Here is a 14494-nt window from a genome sequence, read left to right as displayed (position 1 = left end):
CAGGCACGGTTGTTGCTGCACGAGAAGTGCCTGCTCCGGAGGCTTCTTGCGAGCAGCGCTAAAAGCACGCGAACATCGCGTTTCTGTGCTTTCCTGAACAGCTTGCGCTGGGACAGTTACAGCCGTGTTTTGCAAGCTGTCCGGGTTCTGAGGCACTAAAAGTGCGGATGTGTGGCGACTGTGCAAGACGAGAACCGGCTGCTCTGAAAGCCCTTCCTGCTCGTCACGTACGCTTTCTAGCAGCTCTACGGACACACACGCGTCAGCCTCTTCACTGTCCTACACAGCTAGCACGCTGGCAGTTACCGTCAACTTGGAAGCAGCCGCGCAGAAGGCACTCGCCCTGCAACCGGCGAACAGCGCACATTCGCGGCTACACGCGAGCTGGCCGCACTCGGGAGCTTTCGCGGCTCTTCTCTCGCTCTTTCCCGCAGAGCTCCGGCGATGCACAACTCGAACCGCGAAAGCCGCAATGAGCTTTGTGCAAGCTGCGCAGAAGAAACAAGGCACTAAACCGGCAATGTCCAGCTAATCTCCAACGTGAAAAGGCTCAGCAAGGAAAGCTCTTGCTAACAGCCCAGAAGCATTGCGACGCTTCTCTGGATGATTTGCCCACCAACACTTCACATCAGCTCAAGCGGCTGCCCGGAGGAAAAGAGGCTAGGAAAGATCGTAGCAGGCACGGTTGTTGCTGCACGAGAAGTGCCTGCTCCGGAGGCTTCTTGCGAGCAGCGCTAAAAGCACGCGAACATCGCGTTTCTGTGCTTTCCTGAACAGCTTGCGCTGGGACAGTTACAGCCGTGTTTTGCAAGCTGTCCGGGGTTCTGAGGCACTAAAAGTGCGGATGTGTGGCGACTGTGCAAGACGAGAACCGGCTGCTCTGAAAGCCCTTCCTGCTCGTCACGTACGCTTTCTAGCAGCTCTACGGACACACACGCGTCAGCCTCTTCACTGTCCTACACAGCTAGCACGCTGGCAGTTACCGTCAACTTGGAAGCAGCCGCGCAGAAGGCAGTCGCCCTGCAACCGGCGAACAGCGCACATTCGCGGCTACACGCGAGCTGGCCGCCACTCGGAGCTTTCGCGGCTCTTCTCTCGCTCTTTCCCGCAGAGCTCCGGCGATGCACAACTCGAACCGCGAAAGCCGCAATGAGCTTTGTGCAAGCTGCGCAGAAGAAACAAGGCACTAAACCGGCAAATGTCCAGCTAATCTCCAACGTGAAAAGGCTCAGCAAGGAAAGCTCTTGCTAACAGCCCAGAAGCATTGCGACGCTTCTCTGGATGATTTGCCCACCAACACTTCACATCAGCTCAAGCGGCTGCCCGGAGGAAAAGAGGCTAGGAAAGATCGTAGCAGGCACGGTTGTTGCTGCACGAGAAGTGCCTGCTCCGGAGGCTTCTTGCGAGCAGCGCTAAAAGCACGCGAACATCGCGTTTCTGTGCTTTCCTGAACAGCTTGCGCTGGGACAGTTACAGCCGTGTTTTGCAAGCTGTCCGGGTTCTGAGGCACTAAAAGTGCGGATGTGTGGCGACTGTGCAAGACGAGAACCGGCTGCTCTGAAAGCCCTTCCTGCTCGTCACGTACGCTTTCTAGCAGCTCTACGGACACACACGCGTCAGCCTCTTCACTGTCCTACACAGCTAGCACGCTGGCAGTTACCGTCAACTTGGAAGCAGCCGCGCAGAGGCACTCGCCCTGCAACCGGCGAACAGCGCACATTCGCGGCTACACGCGAGCTGGCCGCACTCGGAGCTTTCGCGGCTCTTCTCTCGCTCTTTCCCGCAGAGCTCCGGCGATGCACAACTCGAACCGCGAAAGCCGCAATGAGCTTTGTGCAAGCTGCGCAGAAGAAACAAGCACTAAACCCGGCAAATGTCCAGCTAATCTCCAACGTGAAAAGGCTCAGCAAGGAAAGCTCTTGCTAACAGCCCAGAAGCATTGCGACGCTTCTCTGGATGATTTGCCCACCAACACTTCACATCAGCTCAAGCCGGCTGCCCGGAGGAAAAGAGGCTAGGAAAGATCGTAGCAGGCACGGTTGTTGCTGCACGAGAAGTGCCTGCTCCGGAGGCTTCTTGCGAGCAGCGCTAAAAGCACGCGAACATCGCGTTTCTGTGCTTTCCTGAACAGCTTGCGCTGGGACAGTTACAGCCGTGTTTTGCAAGCTGTCCGGGGTTCTGAGGCACTAAAAGTGCGGATGTGTGGCGACTGTGCAAGACGAGAACCGGCTGCTCTGAAAGCCCTTCCTGCTCGTCACGTACGACCTTTCTAGCAGCTCTACGGACACACACGCGTCAGCCTCTTCACTGTCCTACACAGCTAGCACGCTGGCAGTTACCGTCAACTTGGAAGCAGCCGCACAGAAGGGCACTCGCCCTGCAACCGGCGAACAGCGCACATTCGCGGCTACACGCGAGCTGGCCGCACTCGGAGCTTTCGCGGCTCTTCTCTCGCTCTTTCCCGCAGAGCTCCGGCGATGCACAACTCGAACCGCGAAAGCCGCAATGAGCTTTGTGCAAGCTGCGCAGAAGAAACAAGGCACTAACCGGCAAATGTCCAGCTAATCTCCAACGTGAAAAGGCTCAGCAAGGAAAGCTCTTGCTAACAGCCCAGAAGCATTGCGACGCTTCTCTGGATGATTTGCCCACAACACTTCACATCAGCTCAAGCCGGCTGCCCGGAGGAAAAGAGGCTAGGAAAGATCGTAGCAGGCACGGTTGTTGCTGCACGAGAAGTGCCTGCTCCGGAGGCTTCTTGCGAGCAGCGCTAAAAGCACGCGAACATCGCGTTTCTGTGCTTTCCTGAACAGCTTGCGCCGGGACAGTTACAGCCGTGTTTTGCAAGCTGTCCGGGGTTCTGAGGCACTAAAAGTGCGGATGTGTGGCGCTGTGCAAGGACGAGAACCGGCTGCTCTGAAAGCCCTTCCTGCTCGTCACGTACGCTTTCTAGCAGCTCTACGGACACACACGCGTCAGCCTCTTCACTGTCCTACACAGCTTAGCACGCTGCAGTTACCGTCAACTTGGAAGCAGCCGCGCAGAAGGCAGTCGCCTGCAACCGGCGAACAGCGCACATTCGCGGCTACACGCGAGCTGGCCGCACTCGGAGCTTTCGCGGCTCTTCTCCTCGCTCTTTCCCGCAGAGCTCCGGCGATGCACAACTCGAACCGCGAAAGCCGCAATGAGCTTTGTGCAAGCTGCGCAGAAGAAACAAGGCACTAAACCGGCAAATGTCCAGTCTAATCTCCAACGTGAAAGGCTCAGCAAGGAAAGCTCTTGCTAACAGCCCAGAAGCATTGCGACGCTTCTCTGGATGATTTGCCCACCAACACTTCACATCAGCTCAAGCCGGCTGCCCGGAGGAAAAGAGGCTAGGAAAGATCGTAGCAGGCACGGTTGTTGCTGCACGAGAAGTGCTGCTCCGGAGGCTTCTTGCGAGCAGCGCTAAAAGCACGCGAACATCGCGTTCTGTGCTTTCCTGAACAGCTTGCGCCGGGACAGTTACAGCGTGTTTTGCAAGCTGTCCGGGTTTCTGAGGCACTAAAAGTGCGGATGTGTGGCGACTGTGCAAGACGAGAACCGGGCTGCTCTGAAAGCCCTTCCTGCTCGTCACGTACGCTTTCTAGCAGCTCTACGGACACACACGCGTCAGCCTCTCACTGTCCTACACAGCTAGCACGCTGGCAGTTACCGTCAACTTGGAAGCAGCCGCGCAGAAGGCACTCGCCCTGCAACCGGCGAACAGCGCACATTCGCGGCTACACGCGAGCTGGCCGCACTCGGAGCTTTCGCGGCTCTTCTCTCGCTCTTTCCCGCAGAGCTCCGGCGATGCACAACTCGAACCGCGAAAGCCGCAATGAGCTTTGTGCAAGCTGCGCAGAAGAAACAAGGCACTAAACCGGCAAATGTCCAGCTAATCTCCAACGTGAAAAGGCTCAGCAAGGAAAGCTCTTGCTAACAGCCCAGAAGCATTGCGACGCTTCTCTGGATGATTTGCCCACCAACACTTCACATCAGCTCAAGCGGCTGCCCGGAGGAAAAGAGGCTAGGAAAGATCGTAGCAGGCACGGTTGTTGCTGCACGAGAAGTGCCTGCTCCGGAGGCTTCTTGCGAGCAGCGCTAAAAGCACGCGAACATCGCGTTTCTGTGCTTTCCTGAACAGCTTGCGCCGGGACAGTTACAGCCGTGTTTTGCAAGCTGTCCGGGGTTCTGAGGCACTAAAAGTGCGGATGTGTGGCGACTGTGCAAGACGAGAACCGGCTGCTCTGAAAGCCCTTCCTGCTCGTCACGTACGCTTTCTAGCAGCTCTACGGACACACACGCGTCAGCCTCTTCACTGTCCTACACAGCTAGCACGCTGGCAGTTACCGTCAACTTGGAAGCAGCCGCGCAGAAGGCACTCGCCCTGCAACCGGCGAACAGCGCACATTCGCGGCTACAACGCGAGCTGGCCGCACTCGGAGCTTTCGCGGCTCTTCTCTCGCTCTTTCCCGCAGAGCTCCGGCGATGCACAACTCGAACCGCGAAAGCCGCAATGAGCTTTGTGCAAGCTGCGCAGAAGAAACAAGGCACTAAACCGGCAAATGTCCAGCTAATCTCCAACGTGAAAAAGGCTCAGCAAGGAAAGCTCTTGCTAACAGCCCAGAAGCATTGCGACGCTTCTCTGGATGATTTGCCACCAACACTTCACATCAGCTCAAGCCGGCTGCCCGGAGGAAAAGAGGCTAGGAAAGATCGTAGCAGGCACGGTTGTTGCTGCACGAGAAGTGCCTGCTCCGGAGGCTTCTTGCGAGCAGCGCTAAAAGCCACGCGAACATCGCGTTTCTGTGCTTTCCTGAACAGCTTGCGCTGGGACAGTTACAGCCGTGTTTTGCAAGCTGTCCGGGGTTCTGAGGCACTAAAGTGCGGATGTGTGGCGACTGTGCAAGACGAGAACCGGCTGCTCTGAAAGCCCTTCCTGCTCGTCACGTACGCTTTCTAGCAGCTCTACGGACACACACGCGTCAGCCTCTTCACTGTCCTACACAGCTAGCACGCTGGCAGTTACCGTCAACTTGGAAGCAGCCGCGCAGAAGGCACTCGCCCTGCAACCGGCGAACAGCGCACATTCGCGGCTACACGCGAGCTGGCCGCACTCGGAGCTTTCGCGGCTCTTCTCTCGCTCTTTCCCGCAGAGCTCCGGCGATGCACAACTCGAACCGCGAAAGCCGCAATGAGCTTTGTGCAAGCTGCGCAGAAGAAACAAGGCACTAAACCGGCAAATGTCCAGCTAATCTCCAACGTGAAAAGGCTCAGCAAGGAAAGCTCTTGCTAACAGCCCAGAAGCATTGCGACGCTTCTCTGATGATTTGCCCACCCAACACTTCACATCAGCTCAAGCCGGCTGCCCGGAGGAAAAGAGGCTAGGAAAGATCGTAGCAGGCACGGTTGTTGCTTCACGAGAAGTGCCTGCTCCGGAGGCTTCTTGCGAGCAGCGCTAAAAGCACGCGAACATCGCGTTTCTGTGCTTTCCTGAACAGCTTGCGCTGGGACAGTTACAGCCGTGTTTTGCAAGCTGTCCGGGGTTCTGAGGCACTAAAAGTGCGGATGTGTGGCGACTGTGCAAGACGAGAACCGGCTGCTCTGAAAGCCCTTCCTGCTCGTCACGTACGCTTTCTAGCAGCTCTACGGACACACACGCGTCAGCCTCTTCACTGTCCTACACAGCTAGCACGCTGGCAGTTACCGTCAACTTGGAAGCAGCCGCGCAGAAGGCACTCGCCCTGCAACCGGCGAACAGCGCACATTCGCGGCTACACGCGAGCTGGCCGCACTCGAGCTTTCGCGGCTCTTCTCTCGCTCTTTCCCGCAGAGCTCCGGCGATGCACAACTCGAACCGCGAAAGCCGCATGAGCTTTGTGCAAGCTGCGCAGAAGAAAACTAGGCACTAAACCGGCAAATGTCCAGCTAATCTCCAACGTGAAAAGCTCAGCAAGGAAAGCTCTTGCTAACAGCCCAGAAGCATTGCGACGCTTCTCTGGATGATTTGCCCACCAACACTTCACATCAGCTCAAGCCGGCTGCCCGGAGGAAAAGAGGCTAGGAAAGATCGTAGCAGGCACGGTTGTTGCTGCACGAGAAGTGCCTGCTCCGGAGGCTTCTTGCGAGCAGCGCTAAAAGCACGCGAACATCGCGTTTCTGTGCTTTCCTGAACAGCTTGCGCTGGGACAGTTACAGCCGTGTTTTGCAAGCTGTCCGGGGTTCTGAGGCACTAAAAGTGCGGATGTGTGGCGACTGTGCAAGACGAGAACCGGCTGCTCTGAAAGCCCTTCCTGCTCGTCACGTACGCTTTCTAGCAGCTCTACGGACACACACGCGTCAGCCTCTTCACTGTCCTACACAGCTAGCACGCTGGCAGTTACCGTCAACTTGGAAGCAGCCGCGCAGAAGGCACTCGCCCTGCAACCGGCGAACAGCGCACATTCGCGGCTACACGCGAGCTGGCCGCACTCGGAGCTTTCGCGGCTCTTCTCTCGCTCTTTCCCGCAGAGCTCCGGCGATGCACAACTCGAACCGCGAAAGCCGCAATGAGCTTTGTGCAAGCTGCGCAGAAGAAACAAGGCACTAAACCGCAAATGTCCAGCTAATCTCCAACGTGAAAAGGCTCAGCAAGGAAAGCTCTTGCCTAACAGCCCAGAAGGCATTGCGACGCTTCTCTGGATGATTTGCCCACCAACACTTCACATCAGCTCAAGCCGGCTGCCCGGAGGAAAAGAGGCTAGGAAAGATCGTAGCAGGCACGGTTGTTGCTGCACGAGAAGTGCCTGCTCCGGAGGCTTCTTGCGAGCAGCGCTAAAAGCACGCGAACATCGCGTTTCTGTGCTTTCCTGAACAGCTTGCGCTGGGACAGTTACAGCCGTGTTTTGCAAGCTGTCCGGGGTTCTGAGGCACTAAAGTGCGGATGTGTGGCGACTGTGCAAGACGAGAACCGGCTGCTCTGAAAGCCTCCTGCTCGTCACGTACGCTTTCTAGCAGCTCTACGGACACACACGCGTCAGCCTCTTCACTGTCCTACACAGCTAGCACGCTGGCAGTTACCGTCAACTTGGAAGCAGCCGCGCAGAAGGCACTCGCCCTGCAACCGGCGAACAGCGCACATTCGCGGCTACACGCGAGCTGGCCGCACTCGGAGCTTTCGCGGCTCTTCTCTCGCTCTTTCCCGCAGAGCTCCGGCGATGCACAACTCGAACCGCGAAAGCCGCAATGAGCTTTGTGCAAGCTGCGCAGAAGAAACAAGGCACTAAACCGGCAAATGTCCAGCTAATCTCCAACGTGAAAAGGCTCAGCAAGGAAAGCTCTTGCTAACAGCCCAGAAGCATTGCGACGCTTCTCTGGATGATTTGCCCACCAACACTTCACATCAGCTCAAGCCGGCTGCCCGGAGGAAAAGAGGCTAGGAAAGATCGTAGCAGGCACGGTTGTTGCTGCACGAGAAGTGCCTGCTCCGGAGGCTTCTTGCGAGCAGCGCTAAAAGCACGCGAACATCGCGTTTCTGTGCTTTCCTGAACAGCTTGCGCTGGGACAGTTACAGCCGTGTTTTGCAAGCTGTCCGGGGTTCTGAGGCACTAAAAGTGCGGATGTGTGGCGACTGTGCAAGACGAGAACCGGCTGCTCTGAAAGCCCTTCCTGCTCGTCACGTACGCTTTCTAGCAGCTCTACGGGACACACACGCGTCAGCCTCTTCACTGTCCTACACAGCTAGCACGCTGGCAGTTACCGTCAACTTGGAAGCAGCCGCGCAGAAGGCACTCGCCCTGCAACCGGCGAACAGCGCACATTCGCGGCTACACGCGAGCTGGCCGCACTCGGAGGCTTTCGCGGCTCTTCTCTCGCTCTTTCCCGCAGAGCTCCGGCGATGCACAACTCGAACCGCGAAAGCCGCAATGAGCTTTGTGCAAGCTGCGCAGAAGAAACAAGGCACTAAACCGGCAAATGTCCAGCTAATCTCCAACGTGAAAGGCTCAGCAAGGAAAGCTCTTGCTAACAGCCCAGAAGCATTGCGACGCTTCTCTGGATGATTTGCCACCAACACTTCACATCAGCTCAAGCCGGCTGCCCGGAGGAAAAGAGGCTAGGAAAGATCGTAGCAGGCACGGTGTTGCTGCACGAGAAGTGCCTGCTCCGGAGGCTTCTTGCGAGCAGCGCTAAAAAGCACGCGAACATCGCGTTTCTGTGCTTTCCTGAACAGCTTGCGCTGGGACAGTTACAGCCGTGTTTTGCAAGCTGTCCGGGGTTCTGAGGCACTAAAAGTGCGGATGTGTGGCGACTGTGCAAGACGAGAACCGGCTGCTCTGAAAGCCCTTCCTGCTCGTCACGTACGCTTTCTAGCAGCTCTACGGACACACACGCGTCAGCCTCTCACTGTCCTACACAGCTAGCACGCTGGCAGTTACCGTCAACTTGGAAGCAGCCGCGCAGAAGGCACTCGCCCTGCAAACCGGCGAACAGCGCACATTCGCGCTACACGCGAGCTGGCCGCACTCGGAGCTTTCGCGGCTCTTCTCTCGCTCTTTCCCGCAGAGCTCCGGCGATGCACAACTCGAACCGCGAAAGCCGCAATGAGCTTTGTGCAAGCTGCGCAGAAGAAACAAGGCACTAAACGGCAAATGTCCAGCTAATCTCCAACGTGAAAAGGCTCAGCAAGGAAAGCTCTTGCTAACAGCCCAGAAGCATTGCGACGCTTCTCTGGATGATTTGCCCACCAACACTTCACATCAGCTCAAGCCGGCTGCCGGAGGAAAAGAGGCTAGGAAAGATCGTAGCAGCACGGTTGTTGCTGCACGAGAAGTGCCTGCTCCGGAGGCTTCTTGCGAGCAGCGCTAAAAGCACTGCGAACATCGCGTTTCTGTGCTTTCCTGAACAGCTTGCGCTGGGACAGTTACAGCCGTGTTTTGCAAGCTGTCCGGGGTTCTGAGGCACTAAAAGTGCGGGTATGTGTGGCGACTGTGCAAGACGAGAACCGGCTGCTCTGAAAGCCCTTCCTGCTCGTCACGTACGCTTTCTAGCAGCTCTACGGACACACACGCGTCAGCCTCTTCACTGTCCTACACAGCTAGCACGCTGGCAGTTACCGTCAACTTGGAAGCAGCCGCGCAGAAGGCACTCGCCCTGCCAACCGGCGAATCAGCGCACATTCGCGGCTACACGCGAGCTGGCCGCACTCGGAGCTTTCGCGGCTCTTCTCTCGCTCTTTCCCGCAGAGCTCCGGCGATGCACAACTCGAACCGCGAAAGCCGCAATGAGCTTTGTGCAAGCTGCGCAGAAGAAACAAGGCACTAAACCGGCAAATGTCCAGCTAATCTCCAACGTGAAAAAGGGTCAGCAAGGAAAGCTCTTGCTAACAGCCCAGAAGCATTGCGACGCTTCTCTGGATGATTTGCCCACCAACACTTCACATCAGCTCAAGCCGGCTGCCCGGAGGAAAAGAGGCTAGGAAAGATCGTAGCAGGCACGGTTGTTGCTGCACGAGAAGTGCCTGCTCCGGAGGCTTCTTGCGAGCAGCGCTAAAAGCAACGCGAACATCGCGTTTCTGTGCTTTCCTGAACAGCTTGCGCTGGGACAGTTACAGCCGTGTTTTGCAAGCTGTCCGGGGTTCTGAGGCACTAAAAGTGCGGATGTGTGGCGACTGTGCAAGACGAGAACCGGCTGCTCTGAAAGCCCTTCCTGCTCGTCACGTACGCTTTCTAGCAGCTCTACGGACACACACGCGTCAGCCTCTTCACTGTCCTACACAGCTAGCACGCTGGCAGTTACCGTCAACTTGGAAGCAGCCGCGCAGAAGGCAGTCGCCCTGCAACCGGCGAACAGCGCACATTCGCGGCTACACGCGAGCTGGCCGCACTCGGAGCTTTCGCGGCTCTTCTCTCGCTCTTTCCCGCAGAGCTCCGGCGATGCACAACTCGAACCGCGAAAGCCGCAATGAGCTTTGTGCAAGCTGCGCAAGAAGAAACAAGGCACTAAACCGGCAAATGTCCAGCTAATCTCCAACGGGAAAAGGCTCAGCAAGGAAAGCTCTTGCTAACAGCCCAGAAGCATTGCGACGCTTCTCTGGATGATTTGCCCACCACACTTCACATCAGCTCAAGCCGGCTGCCCGGAGGAAAAGAGGCTAGGAAAGATCGTAGCAGGCACGGTTGTTGCTGCACGAGAAGTGCCTGCTCCGGAGGCTTCTTGCGAGCAGCGCTAAAAGCACGCGAACATCGCGTTTCTGTGCTTTCCTGAACAGCTTGCGCTGGGACAGTTACAGCCCGTGTTTTGCAAGCTGTCCGGGGTTCTGAGGCACTAAAAGTGCGGATGTGTGGCGACTGTGCAAGACGAGAACCCGCTGCTCTGAAAGCCCTTCCTGCTCGTCACGTACGCTTCTAGCAGCTCTACGGACACACACGCGTCAGCCTCTTCACTGTCCTACACAGCTAGCACGCTGGCAGTTACCGTCAACTTGGAAGCAGCCGCGCAGAGGCACTCGCCCTGCAACCGGCGAACAGCGCACATTCGCGGCTACACGCGAGCTGCCGCACTCGGAGCTTTCGCGCTCTTCTCTCGCTCCTTTCCCGCAGAGCTCCCGGCGATGCACAACTCGAACCGCGAAAGCCGCAATGAGCTTTGTGCAAGCTGCGCAGAAGAAACAAGGCACTAAACCGGCAAATGTCCAGCTAATCTCCAACGTGAAAAGGCTCAGCAAGGAAAGCTCTTGCTAACAGCCCAGAAGCATTGCGACGCTTCTCTGGATGATTTGCCCACCAACACTTCACATCAGCTCAAGCCGGCTGCCCGGAGGAAAAGAGGCTAGGAAAGATCGTAGCAGGCACGGTTGTTGCTGCACGAGAAGTGCCTGCTCCGGAGGCTTCTTGCGAGCAGCGCTAAAAGCACGCGAACATCGCGTTTCTGTGCTTTCCTGAACAGCTTGCGCTGGGACAGTTACAGCCGTGTTTTGCAAGCTGTCCGGGGTTCTGAGGCACTAAAAGTGCGGATGTGTGGCGACTGTGCAAGACGAGAACCGGCTGCTCTGAAAGCCCTTCCTGCTCGTCACGTACGCTTTCTAGCAGCTCTACGGACACACACGCGTCAGCCTCTTCACTGTCCTACACAGCTAGCACGCTGGCAGTTACCGTCAACTTGGAAGCAGCCGCGCAGAAGGCACTCGCCCTGCAACCGGCGAACAGCGCACATTCGCGGCTACACGCGAGCTGGCCGCACTCGGAGCTTTCGCGGCTCTTCTCTCGCTCTTTCCCGCAGAGCTCCGGCGATGCACAACTCGAACCGCGAAAGCCGCAATGAGCTTTGTGCAAGCTGCGCAGAAGAAACAAGGCACTAAACCGGCAAATGTCCAGCTAATCTCCACGTGAAAAGCTCAGCAAGGAAAGCTCTTGCTAACAGCCCAGAAGCATTGCGACGCTTCTCTGGATGATTGCCCACCAACACTTCACATCAGCTCAAGCCGGCTGCCCGGAGGAAAAGAGGCTAGGAAAGATCGTAGCAGGCACGGGTGTTGCTGCACGAGAAGTGCCTGCTCCGGAGGCTTCTTGCGAGCAGCGCTAAAAGCACGCGAACATCGCGTTTCTGTGCTTTCCTGAACAGCTTGCGCTGGACAGTTACAGCCGTGTTTTGCAAGCTGTCCGGGGTTCTGAGGCACTAAAAGTGCGGATGTGTGGCGACTGTGCAAGACGAGAACCGGCTGCTCTGAAAGCCCTTCCTGCTCGTCACGTACGCTTTCTAGCACGCTTACGGACACACACGCGTCAGCCTCTTCACTGTCCTACACAGCTAGCACGCTGGCAGTTACCGTCAACTTTGGAAGCAGCCGCGCAGAAGGCACTCGCCCTGCAACGCGGCGAACAGCGCACATTCGCGGCTACACGCGAGCTGGCCGCACTCGGAGCTTTCGCGGCTCTTCTCTCGCTCTTTCCCGCAGAGCTCTCGGCGATGCACAACTCGAACCGCGAAAGCCGCAATGAGCTTTGTGCAAGCTGCGCAGAAGAAACAAGGCACTAAACCGGCAAATGTCCAGCTAATCTCAACGTGAAAAGCTCAGCAAGAAAGCTCTTGCTAACAGCCCAGAAGCATTGCGACGCTTCTCTGGATGATTTGCCCACCAACACTTCACATCAGCTCAAGCCGGCTGCCCGGAGGAAAAGAGGCTAGGAAAGATCGTAGCAGGCACGGTTGTTGCTGCACGAGAAGTGCCTGCTCCGGAGGCTTCTTGCGAGCAGCGCTAAAAGCACGCGACATCGCGTTTCTGTGCTTTCCTGAACAGCTTGCGCTGGGACAGTTACAGCCGGTTTTGCAAGCTGTCCGGGGTCTGAGGCACTAAAAGTGCGGATGTGTGGCGACTGTGCAAGACGAGAACCGGCTGCTCTGAAAGCCCTTCCTGCTCGTCACGTACGCTTTCTAGCAGCTCTACGGACACACACGCGTCAGCCTCTTCACTGTCCTACACAGCTAGCACGCTGGCAGTTACCGTCAACTTGGAAGCAGCCGCGCAGAAGGCAGTCGCCCTGCAACCGGCGAACAGCGCACATTCGCGGCTACACGCGAGCTGGCCGCACTCGGAGCTTTCGCGGCTCTTCTCTCGCTCTTTCCCGCAGAGCTCGGCGATGCACAACTCGACCGCGAAAGCCGCAATGAGCTTTGTGCAAGCTGCGCAGAAGAAACAAGGCACTAAACCGCAAATGTCCAGCTAATCTCCAACGTGAAAAGGCTCAGCAAGGAAAGCTCTTGCTAACAGCCCAGAAGCATTGCGACGCTTCTCTGGATGATTGCCCACCAACACTTCACATCAGCTCAAGCCGGCTGCCCGGAGGAAAAGAGGCTAGGAAAGATCGTAGCAGGCACGGTTGTTGCTGCACGAGAATTGCCTGCTCCGGAGGCTTCTTGCGAGCAGCGCAAAAGCACGCGAACATCGCGTTTCTGTGCTTTCCTGAACAGCTTGCGCTGGGACAGTTACAGCCGTGTTTTGCAAGCTGTCCGGGGTTCTGAGGCACTAAAAGTGCGGATGTGTGGCGGACTGTGCAAGACGAGAACCGGCTGCTCTGAAAGCCCTTCCTGCTCGTCACGTACGCTTTCTAGCAGCTCTACGGACACACACGCGTCAGCCTCTTCACTGTCCTACACAGCTAGCACGCTGGCAGTTACCGTCAACTTGGAAGCAGCCGCGCAGAAGGCAGTCGCCCTGCAACCGGCGAACAGCGCACATTCGCGGCTACACGCGAGCTGGCCGCACTCGGAGCTTTCGCGGCTCTTCTCTCGCTCTTTCCCCGCAGGAGCTCCGGCGATGCACAACTCGAACCGCGAAAGCCGCAATGAGCTTTGTGCAAGCTGCGCAGAAGAAACAAGGCACTAAACCGGCAAATGTCCAGCTAATCTCCAACGTGAAAAGGCTCAGCAAGGAAAGCTCTTGCTAACAGCCCAGAAGCATTGCGGACGCTTCTCTGGATGATTTGCCCACCAACACTTCACATCAGCTCAAGCCGGCTGCCCGGAGGAAAAGAGGCTAGGAAAGATCGTAGCAGGCACGGTTGTTGCTGCACGAGAAGTGCTGCTCCGGAGGCTTCTTGCGAGCAGCGCTAAAAGCACGCGAACATCGCGTTTCTGTGCTTTCCTGAACAGCTTGCGCTGGGACAGTTACAGCCGTGTTTTGCAAGCTGTCCCGGGGTTCTGAGGCACTAAAAGTGCGGATGTGTGGCGACTGTGCAAGACGAGAACCGGCTGCTCTGAAAGCCCTTCCTGCTCGTCACGTACGCTTTCTAGCAGCTCTACGGACACACACGCGTCAGCCTCTCACTGTCCTACACAGCTAGCACGCTGGCAGTTACCGTCAACTTGGAAGCAGCCGCGCAGAAGGCACTCGCCCTGCAACCGGCGAACAGCGCACATTCGCGGCTACACGCGAGCTGGCCGCACTCGGAGCTTTCGCGGCTCTTCTCTCGCTCTTCCCGCAGAGCTCCGGCGATGCACAACTCGAACCGCGAAAGCCGCAATGAGCTTTGTGCAAGCTGCGCAGAAGAAACAAGGCACTAAACCGGCAAATGTCCAGCTAATCTCCAACGTGAAAAGGCTCAGCAAGGAAAGCTCTTGCTAACAGCCCAGAAGCATTGCGACGCTTCTCTGGATGATTTGCCCACCAACACTTCACATCAGCTCAAGCCGGCTGCCCGGAGGAAAGAGGCTAGGAAAGATCGTAGCAGGCACGGTTGTTGCCTGCACGAGAAGTGCCTGCTCCGGAGGCTTCTTGCGAGCAGCGCTAAAGCACGCGAACATCGCGTTTCTGTGCTTTCCTGAACAGCTTGCGCTGGGACAGTTACAGCCGTGTTTTGCAAGCTGTCCGGGGTCTGAGGCACTAAAAGTGCGGATGTGTGGCGACTGTGCAAGACGAGAACCGGCTGCTCTGAAAGCCCTTCCTGCTCGTCACGTACGCTTTCTAGCAGCTCTACGGACACACACGCGTCAGCCTCTTCAA

Source organism: Chlamydotis macqueenii, chromosome 10 (assembly GCF_036417535.1).
Source record: "Chlamydotis macqueenii isolate bChlMac1 chromosome 10, bChlMac1.mat, whole genome shotgun sequence".
In the NCBI taxonomy this organism is placed as follows: domain Eukaryota; kingdom Metazoa; phylum Chordata; class Aves; order Otidiformes; family Otididae; genus Chlamydotis; species Chlamydotis macqueenii.
Note: the sequence above shows the minus strand (reverse complement) of the source record.